The following is a 16,919-nucleotide window of genomic DNA, read 5'->3' on the forward strand; positions in this document are numbered from 1 at the left end:
GATTGGGATGAGTTTATATTCTATTAGTAGTAAGCAGGTCTCTGGTAAATGTGTTTATAGGTTAATGGGAAAAATATTTGGCTTTGGAGATGTATGACGTCCTTTTGTTGGCTGTGACCTTTGATATTTTGAAGCCCCTGAGGTAGGGGAAAGCTTTGCTAAGATTTTGATCCTTGCAGGCACTGCCCAGTGTGGAACCAAAATAGAAACCCTCCCCCCAAATCAAAATAGAGCACAAGCCCTTATCACACCAATATGTGCTTCTCGTTGGTCCTGCATGGCTTGCATTGCACCACTTCTTAGCTAATGCCTGTAACTTGTAACTCTGCCAGGTGTTGGAATTGCCCAGTGTAATTCTGGTCATCAGTGGCAGCCAGACAAACACAGGGTGTCTTGCAGTTCTGTTTTAAAATGAAGTTTTGCAAATGTAGTCCTGACTGGCAAAGTACTGTACTAATAAAATTAATTTACATTATAGCTTGCTCTGATAGCGAGAGAAGGCTACAAAGTCTGCTAGGGAAGCTGTTGTTAAAATAACTTTTACAAACACCCTGGAAGGTGAAATTTGCTCATCCACACCATCCAGTACATAATTATGTTTAACAAATACATTCTCAGACATTGAGAACTGTTCACAAACATGAACCATGGCTGAATTGTTCCTGCTGATTAATTTCTCCTGCTCTATTTGCCACTCTACATTGTGCAGAGTGTCTGAGCCTCACTGCCTGTCAGACCCCTTACGTAGAATCTTCAGTTTGTGCATTTGTCTTTAAAAGAACACTGGTCTAGTTGCCCTTTAAAATGTTTTATAGCTGGATATGTTTAAAAAACTAACAACAAAAAATCACACCGCTCCTTGTAGTTTGCAAACTAATCTCTCCCCTTCTTGTGTTTCCTTTACTATTTTCTTTCCCCTCTCCTTTTTGCTTCATCTTCCTGTTTCCTATTGATTGAAAACCAACATGTATGTTAGTATAACAGGCAAGATCATCAGTGATGTTGCATCTGGGTTCCTGATTACTACTGGCAGCCTCAGTAATGAGGTGCATGACTGCACTTTACGGGTAATGTGTATACTTCATGGATATTCTTCACAGCACTTGCAAAACTCCCCAAATCCCATCCCAACTGAAGTGGGCTTGTAAAACCTGGAAAGTTTTCCACGGGGCAGTGTGCTCTGTGCCCTCTTCCTTCCTTTTGTTCTCTACAAAAGAAACAGATTTTAGGAAGCATTTTAAACTCCCCTCCTGTGGTGATTTCCTCAGTGACCTGAGCTCTCTTGAGTTTCTTGCATATGAATCATTGGAGCAGTGTATTGTAACTGAGGATTGTCAGCTCTTCAGGGAAGAACCTGCCCTTATTTACTTGTATAAGGCTGTGTAGAATCTATAGTGCTATATAAATAAGTAGTAAAATTCCTTGAGTATGTAACAGATGCACAAATGCACCTAGTGTGTGCTTCCTAAATACAGGAGTTATTGCATGCAACCTCACACACCATGTTATCCCACCTATTTTGAGGCTCTGTTTTATTTGAGGGGTTAGAGAATCATAACATATCAGGGTTGGAAGGGACTTCAGGAGGTCCTCTAGTCCAACCCCCCCTTCTCAAAGCAGGACCAATCCCCCATTTTTGCCCCAGATCCCTAAATGGCCCCCTCAAAGATTGAACTCACAACCCTGGGTTTAGCAGGCCAATGCTCAAACCACTGAGCTATCCCTCCCCCACAAATAAGTGTACTTCAGTTGTCCTTATGAACAGTGCTGCTACCTGTGAAAAGTCTGGTTTTAAGGGACTTTTTATCTGTTCTTATGCCAGTTAGTACAAACAGACCTTCAAGTTTGCATCTGTGTCAGTTTGTCCTACAACATTATATAGTATTGACTGGTGTTGAAGTGTGCTGTTGTCAGACTCTATTATCTCTGTGCTCTTGGGTCCCTCCTGAAAATGGAGCTGTCTTGTCTTGTGAGGCTCAGTGAATGGATAACTCAAACTAGCCAGGACCCATGTGGAGTATTTGTGGAAGCCCATGCAAAAGGCAAAAGTGTAGATAGTTATTAGAGGATTCAAAGGGGTGACTAGCATACTGCCATCCTTGGATTTAAAAGCTGCTGCTGTTTGTAGGAGCATATGCACATGTTTTGTGGAGGTGCAGGAAAGCATCTGAGTTACGAACCAGGTCCAGAACATGCAACCACTAGCCAGCAAAAACTGTGGAAATAGCCCTCTCTGCAATTGGGCTGCTGTTTGCTGATGGCTATCGCACCTGGGTTATCTGAATATAATGTGCAGCTTAACTCATTGCAATATGCGTCAGACAATCGCTTGCTATCTTCACCTCTGAGTTTTCCAGTTTGGTTGTCAGGCTGAAAGTAAGGCCCTCAGATCAAAGAGCCCAAATACTTTATGGCCGAGGTCCCCAAACTGTGGGGCGCAGGGGTGCAGAGGAAAGTTTGGGGGGGCGTAGCTGGGGCCTGGGCCAGTCCCCATAGGGGCTTGGGAGGGAGCGCCACCCAGTTCTGCTGTTGGCCCTGTGCCCGGGGTCCCAGCTTGGGTTGCCAACCATCACAGTTTCACCGGGAGTGTCCTGGAATCAGGCTCTATCTTCCGGAGGCTACTGAAGCCAAACCAGGAGATTTTTAGATGCTGAAAGTTTGGCGGTGTAGTGGGGCTAAGGCAGGTTCCATGCCACTCCCGAAAGTGTCTGGCATGTCCCTGCGGCCCCTGGCAGGAAGTCTCTGTGCACTATCCCCGCCGCGAGCGCTGACTCCACAGTCCCATTGGCCGGGAACTGTGGCCAATGGGAGCTGCGGGGGCGGCGCTTGTGGGTGTGGGAAGCGCACGGAGCCCCCTGCCCCCTCCCCCCAAAGGGCTGCAGGGATGTGCCAGCTGCTTTCGGGAGTGGTGTGGAGCCAGTGTAGGCAGGGAGCCTGCCTTAGCCCTGCTGCACCACCAACTGGGAGCTGCCTGAGGTAAGCGCCTCCTGTCCGGAGCCTGCACCCTGCACCCCCTCCTGCACCACAACATGCTGCCCCAGCCTGGAGCCCCCTCCTGCACCCAAACTCCCTCCCAGAATTTGCACCCCGTGCTCCCTTCTGCACCCCTGCCCCAGGCTCATTCTGGAGCCCCCTCCCACTCAGAGCCCCTTGGCACCACCCTTCAGCCCAGAGCATGCACCCCCTCCTGCACCCCAATCCACTGCCCCAGCCTGGTGAAAGCGAGTGAGGGTGGGGGAGAGTGAGTGATGGAGGGAGGGGGGATTGAGTGAGTGGGGTGGGGTCTTGGAGAAGGGGCGGGGCCTCGGGGAAGGGGCGGAGCAAGGATGTTTGGGTTTGTGTGATTAGACGTTTGGCAACCCAGCCCCAGCCGAAGCTCCGCTCCCACACCCAGCTGTGGCCCCAGCCTCAGCCCTCTTACCCCATCCATGTCCCCTCCTCTCGGAGCTGCTGCCCTGTTTCCGGTCCCAATGGGGAAGGGGGTGCAGACAGAGCTAAGGAGGGGGCGTAAGGTAAAAAGTTTGGGGACCACTGCTCTATGGGATAATTTTGACTATCCCCCCCCACCCCAAGAACTGAGCAACTCCAAAAGTCAACCTCTCCCCAAATGATGATTCTCTTGGCTGGGTCTCCCCATCACCTGGTGAGCTTAATCTAGTGACAATGACTTGGAAATGCTTCCATTGCAGTGCAGCTATTTGCTGAACTATTAGAAAAGAATTGTGCGTTGGGTACCAGCATCTGTGTTATCAGTGAGGAAAACCAAAAGGGTATTTGACATGGCAAGGATAGTTCCATCAGGAATATCAGTGTGTGAAATAGGTGAAATGGGATTTACACCACCATCTGAACATTAACGGGGGCATTTTACCATGCCCCCTCCTTTAGGCTTCTGCGATCCATCATTTCTTTGCTGCTGTGCTGTACTGGCTGTTACATTTTACTACACCAAACACTGTAAAAGGGCAGTAGAGCAGTTAAATCTAGAGTCTTGCTTTCATAAGGAAAAAAGAAAATGCTGAATTAGGCAGTGGAAAAGGCAACCACAGCGATACTTTAATCTTGCATAAATTATGAAACGAGAGGCTAGCAATTTTATGTATTGTTAGAGTTGTCCTAATTAATTTTGTTTTAGAACAATCAGTGAGGAAAAAACAAAGTTTTGTTTTTTTTGTATGAATATAGTATACTATTTACTTCCAAAATGGCAGCTGTTTTTTTCCTGACATGACTATATTTTAATTTTATCCTACATAAGTTTGAGATTAATGCACTAGCTTTTCTAACCAAGTACAGTAGAACCTCAGAGTTACGAACACCAGAGTAATGAACTGATCAGTCAACCACACACCTCATTTGGAAGTTTGCAGTTAGGCAACAGCAGAGACAAAAAAGAAAAGCAAATACAGTACAGTACTGTGTTTAAATGTAAACTACTCAGAGTTTAAAAAAAGATTTGACAAGGTAAGGAAACTCTCTGCGCTTGTTTCATTTAAATTAAAATGGTTAAAAACAGCATTTTTCTTCTGCACAGTGTTACCCACACACTCTTAGGGAACCCACCTTTACCTAGTTCCTAGGACTCAAGGGGTAATCCCGTTGATTTAGGCACCCCCACCCTTTCCCAGTTCCTAGGGCTCTGGGCAAAAGGCACCTATCTTGACCCCGTTCCTAGGGCTCAGGGTATACTCTTCTGCGGGTTTGTAGGATCTTTTCACCAGTGCAAGAGCCTTACACAGTAATATCCTTATCCTCTATTTATTAACAATCGCCAAACAGAATACATGTGCTAAGCATACAATGCTGTACTTACCAATCCTGATCATGCAGGTGGACTTCCACAAGATCAGTCTCATCTGGGTTCTGGTTGCTGCATGTCACAGTCATGCAGAGGGTTCTTAACAGTTCTGATTTTAGGCTGTTATTGGGGGTGAGTTCTTCTTTCAGGTCTTCTCTTCTTCTTTTCCTTCCCTTTTGGTCTCCTCCTTAGACCTCAGTCTATATCATGAAACTTGAGTCTTGCTTAGCTATACCATAACCAATAATTTTACTAAAAATATTACAAAATAATTCTTTGACCAATCCTAACATATTGCAAAATAATTCTTTACCCAGTCATATCCCACCACCTTAGTTGATTAAATCTTGTAAAATTAATTATGCAACAAACAGAAACAAAGACCCATACAGAAACCAGACAGATAAACAATGGAGAAGTGGGGACCATAAAAGCAAAACAGTAATGAGGTAGGTATTTCACGCCTACAACTGTTGATGAGTGATTCCTTGCCAGACAGATGCTGTCAAACAAAGTTTCCTTTAAACATCTTAAGATCTGTTTCTTTATCTGGTGATGGTGGGTTCTATTAAGACAGAATCTCCTTCTTAATAGCCCAATATTACATTGTTTTAATGTAATTTAGGCTTTAGCTACACTGGAAACTGAATGACAAAACTTTGGATCATTTGTCCCATGTTTATCGGGCCTGAGCCAACATCATGCCCGACTGAAGGGTGCTCCACATGGTAGAAGTGGGATACACCGTGCAGGAAGGAGAGGGGTGCAGGTCTACCTCTACGACTTGTTGGTGAGAGGTCGATACAGGGAGTTAGTGGAACAGCATGTGCAGATCGTACAGTCCACTTTCAAGAGCCTGGGTCTCCTGATCAACGAGCAGAAGTCCATGCTCTTGCCCATCTGGAGGATAGAATTCATAGGGGCGATCCTGGACATAAACCAGACGGAAGGGTGCTTCTGGACCATCTCAACACTCATTTGAGGCCTGCTAGCATGCCCCACCACCACAGCAAGAAACTGCCTAAAACTCCTTGGGTATATGGTCTCTTATGTAGTACAGCATGCATGCCTCAGACTCCACCCTCTACATCTGTGGCTGGCATTGCTGTATAATCCGGGGTGTCACCCATTAGACAGAATGCTTACTGTTCCCCAAGTGATGCTCAACAGCCTGTGGTGGTGGCTAAATCAAGATATAGTATGTGCTGGAGTTCCCTTCACAAGGTCCACGCTGTCGGTAGAGCTGGTGGGATGCCTCAGATATGGGGTGGGGAGCCCACCAGGGGCCCCTCAGGACACAAGTTCTGTGGGCACCAGAAGAGGTACACCTGCACATCAATATCCGGGAACTAAGGGCAGTGTACCTTGCCTGCCAGGTGTTCTGCTGCAGGCTCTGGGGCAGGTCCTTGTCAGTCCTCATGGCCAACACCACGGCAATGTTTTATATAAACAAGGGGGAGCCCAATCATCTCTGCTTTGCCTCCAGGCATTGAAACTCTGGGATTACTGCTTAGCCCACTCCATTCGCCTGGAAGCCACTTATCTTCCAGGCTCGCAGAACAAGCTAGCAGATCACCTGAGTAGGTCATTCACCAGTCATCACGAGTGGTCTCTCTGACCGGGTGTCCTGGACCCTATTTTCCAGAGGTGAAGTTTTCCCCAGGTGAACCTGTTTGCGACCAGGAGCAACAGGAAATGCCCCCAGTTTTGCTCATACCTGGGGCACAGTCCGGGTTCTCTCTTGTATGCTTTCCAACTGCCATTGGGGGGGAGGGAGGTCGCGGCAGCAGCAGACTCCTGTACGCTTTTCCCCTCATCCAGAAAGTACTCCTCCATATCAAAAGAGACAAGGCACATGTAATTCTCATAAGGCCGGTATGGCCACACCAGCAATGCTTCACAACCCTGTAGTATCTCTCGATACATATCCCATTTGATCTCCCAGCGTGGCCAGACCTGATCTGCCACGGCCACATGCTTCACCCGAACCTGGAGTCTCCGCATTTGACGGCTTGGCACCTTCGTAGCTGAACAAAATGGAGCTGGTCTGTTCGGCACGGTCCAAGAGATCCTTATGGGCAGTAGAAAGCGGTCAACTAGAACGGCCTACCTTGCAAAATGGGAGAGGTTCTCGCTCTGGTCTCTTCAGAAGGGGGTCTCCCCTGTGGAAGCCACACTCTCCTTTATCTTCGACTATCTGCTCCATCTGAAAGGGGAAGGTCTATCAGTGTCCTCTGTTAAAAGTTCATTTGGCAGCAGTATGAGCATTCCACACTCCAGTGAATGGCAGATCAGTTTTTTCCAACCCAATTAGCTCTCGGCTCTTAAAGGGCTTGGAGCACTTGTACCCACAGGTATGCCAACCTCTGCCCCCCTGGGATCTCCACTTGGTCCTATCGCAACTGATAGGGCCACTGTTCGAGCTGCTAGCAACATGTCCCTTGCTTTATTTGTCCTGGAAGACAGCCACCAAAAAGGCGATCTCCTTAGCTAGAAGAGTGACGGAGATCTGAGACCTCCGGCATCGTACACGGTCGTCTTCAAGGACAAAGTGCGGTTGTGGCAGCACACATCATTCCTTCTGAAAGTGGTCTTCCATTTCCACAATAGTCAGGACATCTTTCTCCCAGTCTTCTATCCTAAGCCTTACGCTTCCAAACATGAACAAAGACTTCACTCTTCAGATGTTGGATGTGCTTTGGCCTCTTACATAGAAAGGACCAAACCCTTTCGAAAGTCCACCCAGTTATTTGTGGCTGTCCCTGAAAGGATGAAGGGCAGCTTGGTCTCAGCTCAAAGGCTTTCCTACTGGGTAAAGGCCTGTATCAGCACGTGCTCTGACCTGGCGAAAGTGCCCTCTCCTCCACGTTTAACAATGCAGTCCACACGGTCACAGGCCTCATGAGTGGCATTCATGGCCCATGTTCCAGTGTAGACATCCGCAAGGCAGTGACCTGGTCGTCTATCCATACATTTACAGCACGCTACGCCCTTACTCAGCAGGCGAGGAATGATGCAGCCTTCAGCGCAGCGGTCCTCCAGCCCGTGTCTCTCAGGAATTCCAACCCTACTGCCTGAGTGTTTGCTTAGGAGTCAGCTGCATTGGAGTGGACATGAGCAAGCACTTGAAGAAAAACAGTTACTAGCCTTTCCGTAACTTGTTCTTTGAGATGTGTTGCTCATGTCCATTCCACAACTCACCCTCCTGCTCCTCTGTCAGAGTTGCTGGCAAGAAGGAACTGAGGAGGGAGCGGCCTGGCAGTTGGCCACATACTATGTCCATAGAGGTAGGGTGACCAGCTGTCCGGGTTTCTGACCGGAACACCTGGTCGAAAAGGGACCCTGGCAGCTCCGGTCAGCACTGCTGACGAAGCCATTTAAAAGTTCGGTCAGTGGTGCTGCCATGCTAAGGCAGGTTCGTCTCTGCCTGTTCTGGCTGGCACTGTGCTGCGCCTCAGAAGTGGCCAGCAGGTCCGGCTCCTAGGTGGAGGAGCCACAGGGCTCTACGTGCTGCCCCGAGCACTGGTTCCTCGCTCCCATTGGCTGGGGGGCGGGGACGGTGCCTCCAGCCACGAGTGGCGCGTGGCGCCTCCTGGCTGCTCTTTCTAGGACCCGGACCTGCTGGCTGTTTTCCGGGGCACACACAGCATGGTGCCAGGACAGGCAGGCTGCCTGCTTTAGGCCCCTCCCGTCCCACCCCGCTGCACTGCTGACTGGAAGCCACCCGAGTTAAGTCCACACCACAACCCTGAGCCCCAAACCCCTCATCACAGCCCCACCTCAGAGCCTTCACCACCAGCCGGAGCCCTCACCCCCTCCTGCATCCCAACCCCCTTCCCAGCCCAGTGAGGGTCAGGGTCAGTGAGCCACTGAGGGAGGGGGAATGTAGTGGGTGGGGCCTTAGGGAAGGGGTGGGGCTAGGGTGTTTTGGTTTTGTGCGACTAGAAAGTTGGCAATCCTACATAGAAGCGCCTCTCCAGGGGGCACAGAGCCAATATGACTGGTACCACTGGGGAAAAAAGTCTTCCTGCGATGGTGTGAACGTGTGCACACAGGGTGGATTTGATTTAAATCATGATTTAAATCACTATTCAGGAAGATTCGATTTAATCATGGATTTCTACCTAAAAGTGCATTCTTGTTGGTTGTTATAACCTTAATACATATTCTTCACAACTCAGAGGTAGAAGTAGGATTCATTTTTAGAAGTTACACACTATACATCTTTAAGTGATTTATTTTGAAAACTTTTCAGATGAGTTTTACAGCTGTATCAGAAAATGAATGAATGTTTGGTTATTTCATTTACCAAAGGTAATTGAAGCAGATATTTATGAAGTCATCAGGAGGTGAACTATCTCCAGTTCAACAGGTTAATCATTAATATTTGGAGGATTTTCTTGCCATGCTGTATTGGACAAGAAAATTAGCATCACCAGACAGATGTCTAAATTGTTTTATTTAACTAAAGCAACAACATTATGTATTCTGGATTTTTTTCAACAGCAAACATATAATATTTTAACAAGACAAGTATGTGAATTTTTGAATTTAGTTAAACATTCTAGTTTTTTAAAATCAAGTTTGTTTTTGTTTGTTTTTAACTAAGATAGTTAAATTAAATATTTAAAAAAAACCCACAAAAATTAAATCAACTATGTCAGCCAGCTCAACATGAGAAACTTAAAATACTGGCTTCTGCAGCTAACTCAGTCGTCTTCACCTTCATTTTCCTGTTTGTTCATAATCTGGAAAAGAAAAACAAGCTTTCCTGCTTTTTCAAGTCCCAAATGATTTCTCAATTTGGAATGAATTACTCCAAAGGAAGAAAATATTCTTTCTACACCAGCAGAAGGCGCTACTGCTGTTAAAAGTGAGATGATCACTTCGACAGTCTCTGAATCCAAGTGCTTAAGTGACTTCCACCAGTTCGCTGGTGTGACTTTCTTTTAAAACATCAGCAAACATATATTTCTTGAATGATTCACCCTTAGCTCTGAAATTTATTATAGTGGCATTATGGAGGGATGATTGCTGGATGCCCATGTCGTCGCCAACACCTCTTCTTCAGCAGTTAAGGTTTGACCCTGGTACTGAGTATTGAGAATATTTGCAAGAAAATGAGCTGGAGATGGTGTTTGTCCCATTTTGTTTGTTTAATGCTTCTAATTTAACTCTGTCATTGCATATTTCTTTTTTTAAGGTCTGACTCTGTTCCTTCCAAATTTCAACAGCATCAGGAATAAAACTGTTATTTCCCTACACTTTGTTCAAGGCTACAGTAATAGGCTTCAGAGTACTCAGCATGTGCTCAACGTTTCTCTTAAGCCCAATACAGAGAACTTTGGCTGTGACAGTGCCATCTGTTTTTTTCACTATTTTGTTCACAAACTGTCATCCGATTAGGCCAGTTCTTGTTATAGTGCTCAGAACAGTCCACTACGGAGTTCCATTGCACGTCTTGTGGGAGAGTGAGCTTGGTTCCTCCCACTTTTTTCAGAGCAGCTGCTGCAAAGTGGTTGGTACGGAAGTATTTTGCAATTTCAACATTAGCCTTTATTTCTGGAACACTAAAGTCTTTGGCTAAGAGGTACATCAAATGAGCACTGCAACCCTGTTATTAGCTTGGGACTCTCTTCTAAATTTCTTCTCATCTTGGATACATTTGCAGCATTGTCTGTGACCAAGCTGCGTACTAGACATTTGAATTTTTTTTCACAGTTTGTTATAGCTTTTACTGCTACTTCTTGTATTTCCAGCAACCACACAACAGAACCACTAACCCAGGAACCTGTCCTTGCAACAAAGCCCGTTGCTAACTCTGTCCACATATCTATTCAGGGGTCACCATCATAGGGCCTAATCACATCAGCCACACTATCAGAGGCTCGTTCACCTGCACATCTACCAATGTGATCTATGCCATCATGTGCCAGCAATGCCCCTATGCCATGTACATTGGCCAAACCGGACAGTCTCTACGTAAAAGAATAAATGGACACACATCAGATGTCAAGAATTATAACATTCAAAAACCAGTCGGAGAATGCTTCAATCTCTTTGGTCACTTGATTACAGACCTAAAAGTGGCAATTCTTCAACAAAAAAACTTCAAAAACAGACTCCAACAAGAGACTGCTGAATTGGAATTAATTTGCAAACTGGATACAACTATCTTAGGCTTGAATAAAGACTGGGAGTGGATGTGTCATTACACAAAGTAAAACTATTTCTCCATGTTTACCACTCCCCTCCCCCCCACCTCAGACGTTCTTGTCAACTGCTGGAAATGGCCCACCTTGATTATCACTACAAAAGGTTCCCCTCCCCCCGCTCTCCTGCTGGTAATAGCTCACCTTACCTGATCACTCTCATTACAGTGTGTATGGTAACACTCATTGTTTTCATGTTCTCTGTGTATATAAATCTCCCCACTATATTTTCCACTGAGTGCATCCAATGAAGTGAGCTGTAGCTCATGAAAGCTTATGCTCCAATAAATTTGTTAGTCTCTAAGGTGCCACAAGTCCTCCTTTTCTTTTTAAGTATTCTGTGTGTGCATTTCCTAATGTATCAATTGTTTCTGTAAGGAAGACATTCCCTTCTGTTGTCACACAAGCACATACAACAGGATCATTGTGGACATTGCTCCACCCATCAATACTCAGGCTAACAATTTCACCCTCTAGACCTTTTGCACACTACTCAATTTCTCTTTCATACACTTTATCCAGCAATTTTCCTGTGACTTCTGCTCTGTTGGGTGGACTGTAACCTAGTCTTAATGACTGACCCATGTTAATGAAGTGTGGGTTCTCAATCATATGGAAAGGAGAGTTTGTTACATAAACAAACCGGGCATTTTTTTCATCAATTACCTCTTTTTGTAATCTGCTGGTTCTTATCACAAACTTATCTATGGTTGTTTCTGGATGATGGAGTTTTTTTTGTTTGTTTTTGCTACAGGTGATGTATGTCACATAGCCACAGTATATGGTGTGATTGAAACACTATCATTGGCAGATAACTCTGAAACCATGGAAAATGACGGTGATCTTGAAGATGAATAGTCTTCAGAATCCTGTATGTTGAGGATGGATTCTCCTAAAAATAAATCAATGCAGTTATTTATGTAAGCAGTGTCAGGATGAGCTCCACCCTGACATCTGGTGGTGAGGTGTGGCAAGTTGTGGAAAAGAACTTCAGGGGCCAATCTCATTTGCATAGGCACACCCACCACGCCTAGAATGAGACCATAGCTGCCCAAATGGTCACTTTGGCTGCTGTGGGATCCCCAGTGTCTCTGTTATTGGGGCAGGAAGAATAAATTGTTATTACCCTGATTATGGGAACTGTGCTTGGAACTGTACGTGGCCTTTTGTTATGATGGAGGGACTCACCATCAACTGAGTAGCACTCGCTAGGCAAGGGTCATGGGTTCCAAAACTGTGTGAATGGAGAGAGGCTGGGGACAAAGTATTAATACTTGGTGGCATGGGCCCCTTGGTGAGGGCCTTACATGCTAATTGCACTTCCTCCTCTCTCCACTGTGGAATATCAGAGCTAATTTTAGTTATAGGCTGCTGAGCTCATTTTGGGCTGACAGTGCACCAGCACTGGGGCTCTCCTACTACAAGCTGAATTCACCTAAGAGCTGAAATCACTGAGCGTTGTGTTAAGTAGTGGGGGAGCCTGAAGATATATTGTGGAGCAGTTTGCGGGACGGCTGGAGTGCCTTGTGGACCGGCTGGTGAAGCAGTTCGACGCGGAGCAGTTTGTGGATGGCAGGAGCTGCTTGTGGGCCGTGGAGCTGAGTGAAGGAGTTTGTGGGGCGGCTGGCAGAGCGGAGCGCAGCTGAGCGAAGGAGTTCGTGGGGCGGCTGGCAGAGCGGAGCGCTGCTATGGAGCTATGGGGCGGTCAGCTTCAGATCATGTAAGGTGCCTCTTACCCCCGTCCCATTTCCACCCAGGTTGGGAGGTAAAGCTCCGCAGATAAACTTTCGAACTCTGGGGCTGCCCTGACCAGGGACAAAGACTTTTGGGGCATTGGACTTTTGGGACTTTTTGGGACTTTGGGTGATTTGGGGTTGCTGGACTCAAGAACCAAAGGGAAAAGGGCATGCCCCAATTTGCTTGGGGTGGGTTTTTTTTTGCTCCTGGGTTGTGTTACGAATCCTGTTGGTGGTGTTTCCCCAACATAATGCCACATTGTTTCTCTCTGTTATTAAAAGGTTTTTGCTACACTCAGACTATGTGCTTGCGAGAGGGGAAGTATTGCCTCTTGGAGGCACCCAGCGGGGGTGGTATATATTTGTCCCAGGTCACTGAGTGGGGGCTCGAGCCGGTTTGCATTGTGTTATTGGAATGGATCCCCTAGATATTGAACCCGGCCCTTGTTGCTGCCAACTCTGACGGGCAGAAGGGTTACATTTTTGGATGTAAGCGGTGTCAGGATGAGCTTCACCCTGACATCTGGTGGTGAGGTGTGGCAAGTTGTGGAAAAGAACTTCAGGGGCCGATCTCATTTGCATAGGCACACCCACCACGCCTAGAATGAGACCATAGCTGCCCAAATGGTCACTTTGGCTGCTGTGGGATCCCCAGTGTCTCTGTTATTGAGGCAGGAAGAATAAATTATTACCCTGATTATGGGAACTGTGCTTGGAGCTGCTCATTTAGTATTGCTCATTGCATTCACTGACTCAGTGCTCCTTTAAAGGTGAAATTGTAAAAGGAAGATCTGCCTATTTCAGCTCTTCATTTTTTTATCACAACTGCATCTAAAATGATAGTACCATAGAGTAACAACTATAGTTTTTTGCTCAAACATGAGAATTCAAGAATAGTCCAGGAGGAGGACAGGCAGTCCTTAAGAAAGAAGTATGAAATAAAAAAGTTTACCAACCTGAAGATCCTGCATGTTCAGACATGTTCCTTTCTTCATCCTCAAGCAGCTTCCTCCTGAGAAGGAATACTTCTCATGATGTTGTTTCATTTAGGCAACCAGGCCTTACATTTCTTTGTTGCACTGTTTGCATTTTGCATGCATGTCTGTCTTACCCACAGGTAGAGGAACTTCATTAAAATATTCCCAAACTGGGTCTCTCTTATAGCCTGCTACCAAGGTTTTCCCTTCTAGTGAGAGAATGTTATGGTAGGTCTCGTCAATGAAGGCTACACTCAGAAAGATCTCAAGACTTCTGGAATATGCTGCTCAAACAGTTTTACTTTTGTTTCTACTGCCTGTCCCTCCCTTCTCACATTTATCTCCAGACTTCTTCTCCTTGTCCAGATCTGTTCCGACCCCAACAATCTTCTATTAATTGAACTTTCTGAAACTTTGCTCTTTTAGATAGAGGTAAGGGATTGACTCTGTGTACCCAAATTTGCAGAGGGACAATAGGGTTGAGGTCTGTTGTTTCCTCTATATATTATTTATTTGTTTAAAAACATTTTTGCTGTTAACAAGCATGTTATCTCTGGAGACACAAATCCACAGTTTGAGAACTGCTAAACGAAGCATCTCTGATATCTTCTAGACTGAGCAGGAGTCCCATTGGGTAGATAGAAAGATTAACCTAAATAATCTATGCAGAAGCCCCTGGAACCCCATAAGATTGGGTCCCTAATCCATGAACTATTGGAACTCATTTACAAAACTTTTCTTTTTCATTACCTGAATATATTGTCTCATATTATAGAATTAGAATTTATAATCCCTATTCCATGATGAGATATCTTTGAGCTCTAATGTATCTTAATTAAAACTATCTTTAGATTGGTTTTTTCCTCAAAAAGCATTCTATTTAAAAAAAATCATTGATTTTTATCCACCGTGTGAACACATCTGTACTGAAATGGACATGAGCAACACATCTTGAACAACAGTTTTGGAAAGGTTAACTTTTTTTTTTTGAGTTATGAACAACCTCCATTCCTGACGTGTCTGTAACTCAGAGGTTCTATGTATAGTCTAAAGCAGAGGTGGGCAAACTACAGCCCGCGGGCCACATCCCGCCCGTGGGACTGTCCTGCCCAGCCCTTGAGCTCCCGGCTGGGGAGGCTAGCCCCTGGCCCCTTCCCTGCTGTTCCCCCTCTCCCGCAGCTACGCTGCCGTGCAGGCAGCACTCTGGGTGGCGGGGCTGCACACTCCTGCAGGGCAGTGCAGAGGTGTGTCTGGCTCCGGCCGGGTGGCGTGGCTGCCAGACATGTTGCTCTGAGCGGCACGGTAAGGGGGCAGGGACAGGGGGGTTGGATAAGGGGCAAGGGGTCCCGGGAGCAGTTGGGGACAGGGAATGGGGTTGGATAAGCATGGGAGTCCCGGGGGGCCTGTTGGGGAAGGGGTGTGGATAGGGGTTGGGGCAGTCAGGGATCGGGGGGGGTTGGATGGGGGTGGGAGTCTTGGGGGGGCCTGTCAGGGCGGGGGGTCTCGGGAAGGGGCAGTCAGGGGACAAGGAGCGGGGGAGTTGGATGGGTTGGAGGTTCTGAGGGGGGCAGTCAGGGGCGGGGGCCAGGCTGTTTGTGGAGGCGCAGCCCTCCCTACCCAGCTCTCCATACTGTTTTGCAACCCCGATGTGGCCCTCGGGCCAAAAAGTTTGCCCACCCCTGGTCTAAATTGATAACTGAGAGAGGACATAGTAGTTCACAGACTAGAGATGTCCTGGAATCTCTGTTTGGTCTGGAGGTAAACTTTCCTGAGTTCAGGGGTACTTCGTTGTTCTTGACCACACATATCTGAAGGATGGAAAATTCCAAAGATGGAGGGGAATTGTTTAGAGTGTTGCAAGAGGATATGAGTAATGGGGTCAAATTAAGGAAGAATATCTAGCATGACTGTGAGATCTGAGAATAATCTTCCAAAAGAAATGATAGAAGTCCTGTCCAGAAGTCTCAATTAGATGGAGTAAGTACCTTAGGGAATAATCCTGCATTGACTAGGGAAACATAGCCAAAAAGAAAAGGAGGACTTGTGGCACCTTAGAGACTAACCAATTTATTTGAGCATAAGCTTTCGTGAGCTACAGCTCACTTCATCGGATGCATACTGTGGAAAGTGTAGAAGATCTTTTTATATACACACAAAGCATGAAAAAATACCTCCTCCCACCCCACTCTCCTGCTGGTAATAGCTTATCTAAAGTGATCACTCTCCTTACAATGTATATGATAATCAAGTTGGGCCGATGAAGTGAGCTGTAGCTCACAAAAGCTTATGCTCAAATAAATTGGTTAGTCTCTAAGGTGCCACAAGTACTCCTTTTCTTTTTGCGAATACAGACTAACATAACTATTACTCTGAAAAATAGCCAAAAATGTCACTTTAATAGATTTTCTTTCTCTCACTCTCATTTCTGTGCTTTCCAAAGACCTTGGTTCACACCTGACCTGGGTTAAAAATGAAAGAAATGTGGTATTTTAAAAACAGAGTGAAATCCCAGCCTTATTGAAATCAGGGTGAAATAAGGGTGAAATCCCAGCCTTATTGAAATCAGTGTGAGTCTTATCATTGACTTCAGTGGCGCTGGGATTTCACCCCTTCTTTCAAGAGGATATTCATTCATGTTTCAAAACTCATTACTCAGTCTGGCACTCATGCCAAAAGAGAGCCCCAGGTTTGGCGTAACCAGAGGTTTTGCAGGTCAGACTGAGGTGTACTGGAAAAGCTGTGCAAGAGGCAGCTTGCAGAGCACCCTTCTGTATTCTGTCATTACTGTTAGTTTGACAAATTTTTTCAGGTTAACTCTCACCGTCAGTAAAGAAAGAAGCACAAAGGACATATTACACCTGTAAAAATTGGAATATAAATCTCTATAAAATGGGACAGAAGGACTTATAGGTATGTAAATAACTTCTGGACAGCCATAGATGGTTTTTATTAACATCCCACAATGTAAACAATAAATAGAAAATCACAAGACAGAAGAGATGTCTGCCAGCATATAAAATGTTCGTATTTTTAGCATGCTTTTTTGTGTGCTTAAATAGGAATTTGGTGGTTTGGGATGGAATACTTTGTTGTTCCACAGTGACCACTCCAAGTCATTCAGGAGTGCTGTTGATTGATTCAGAATGCTGTCTTGTCTTGTGTCTTCCTTGCCAAGAAGAACAAGCATATGGGGCAA

At 45.9% G+C, this 16,919-nt stretch overlaps 1 protein-coding gene across 5 annotated transcripts in view; it reads left to right on the top strand.

Moving 5' to 3' along the window:
- The window catches only part of ZC3H3 (zinc finger CCCH-type containing 3), a 353,067-nt gene that overhangs the window by 24,325 nt on the left and 311,823 nt on the right, over positions 1-16,919 (top strand). The window lies entirely within an intron of this gene.

The sequence above is a fragment of the Lepidochelys kempii genome, chromosome 2 (genome assembly GCF_965140285.1).
Source record: "Lepidochelys kempii isolate rLepKem1 chromosome 2, rLepKem1.hap1, whole genome shotgun sequence".
NCBI classification, from domain to species: Eukaryota; Metazoa; Chordata; order Testudines; family Cheloniidae; genus Lepidochelys; species Lepidochelys kempii.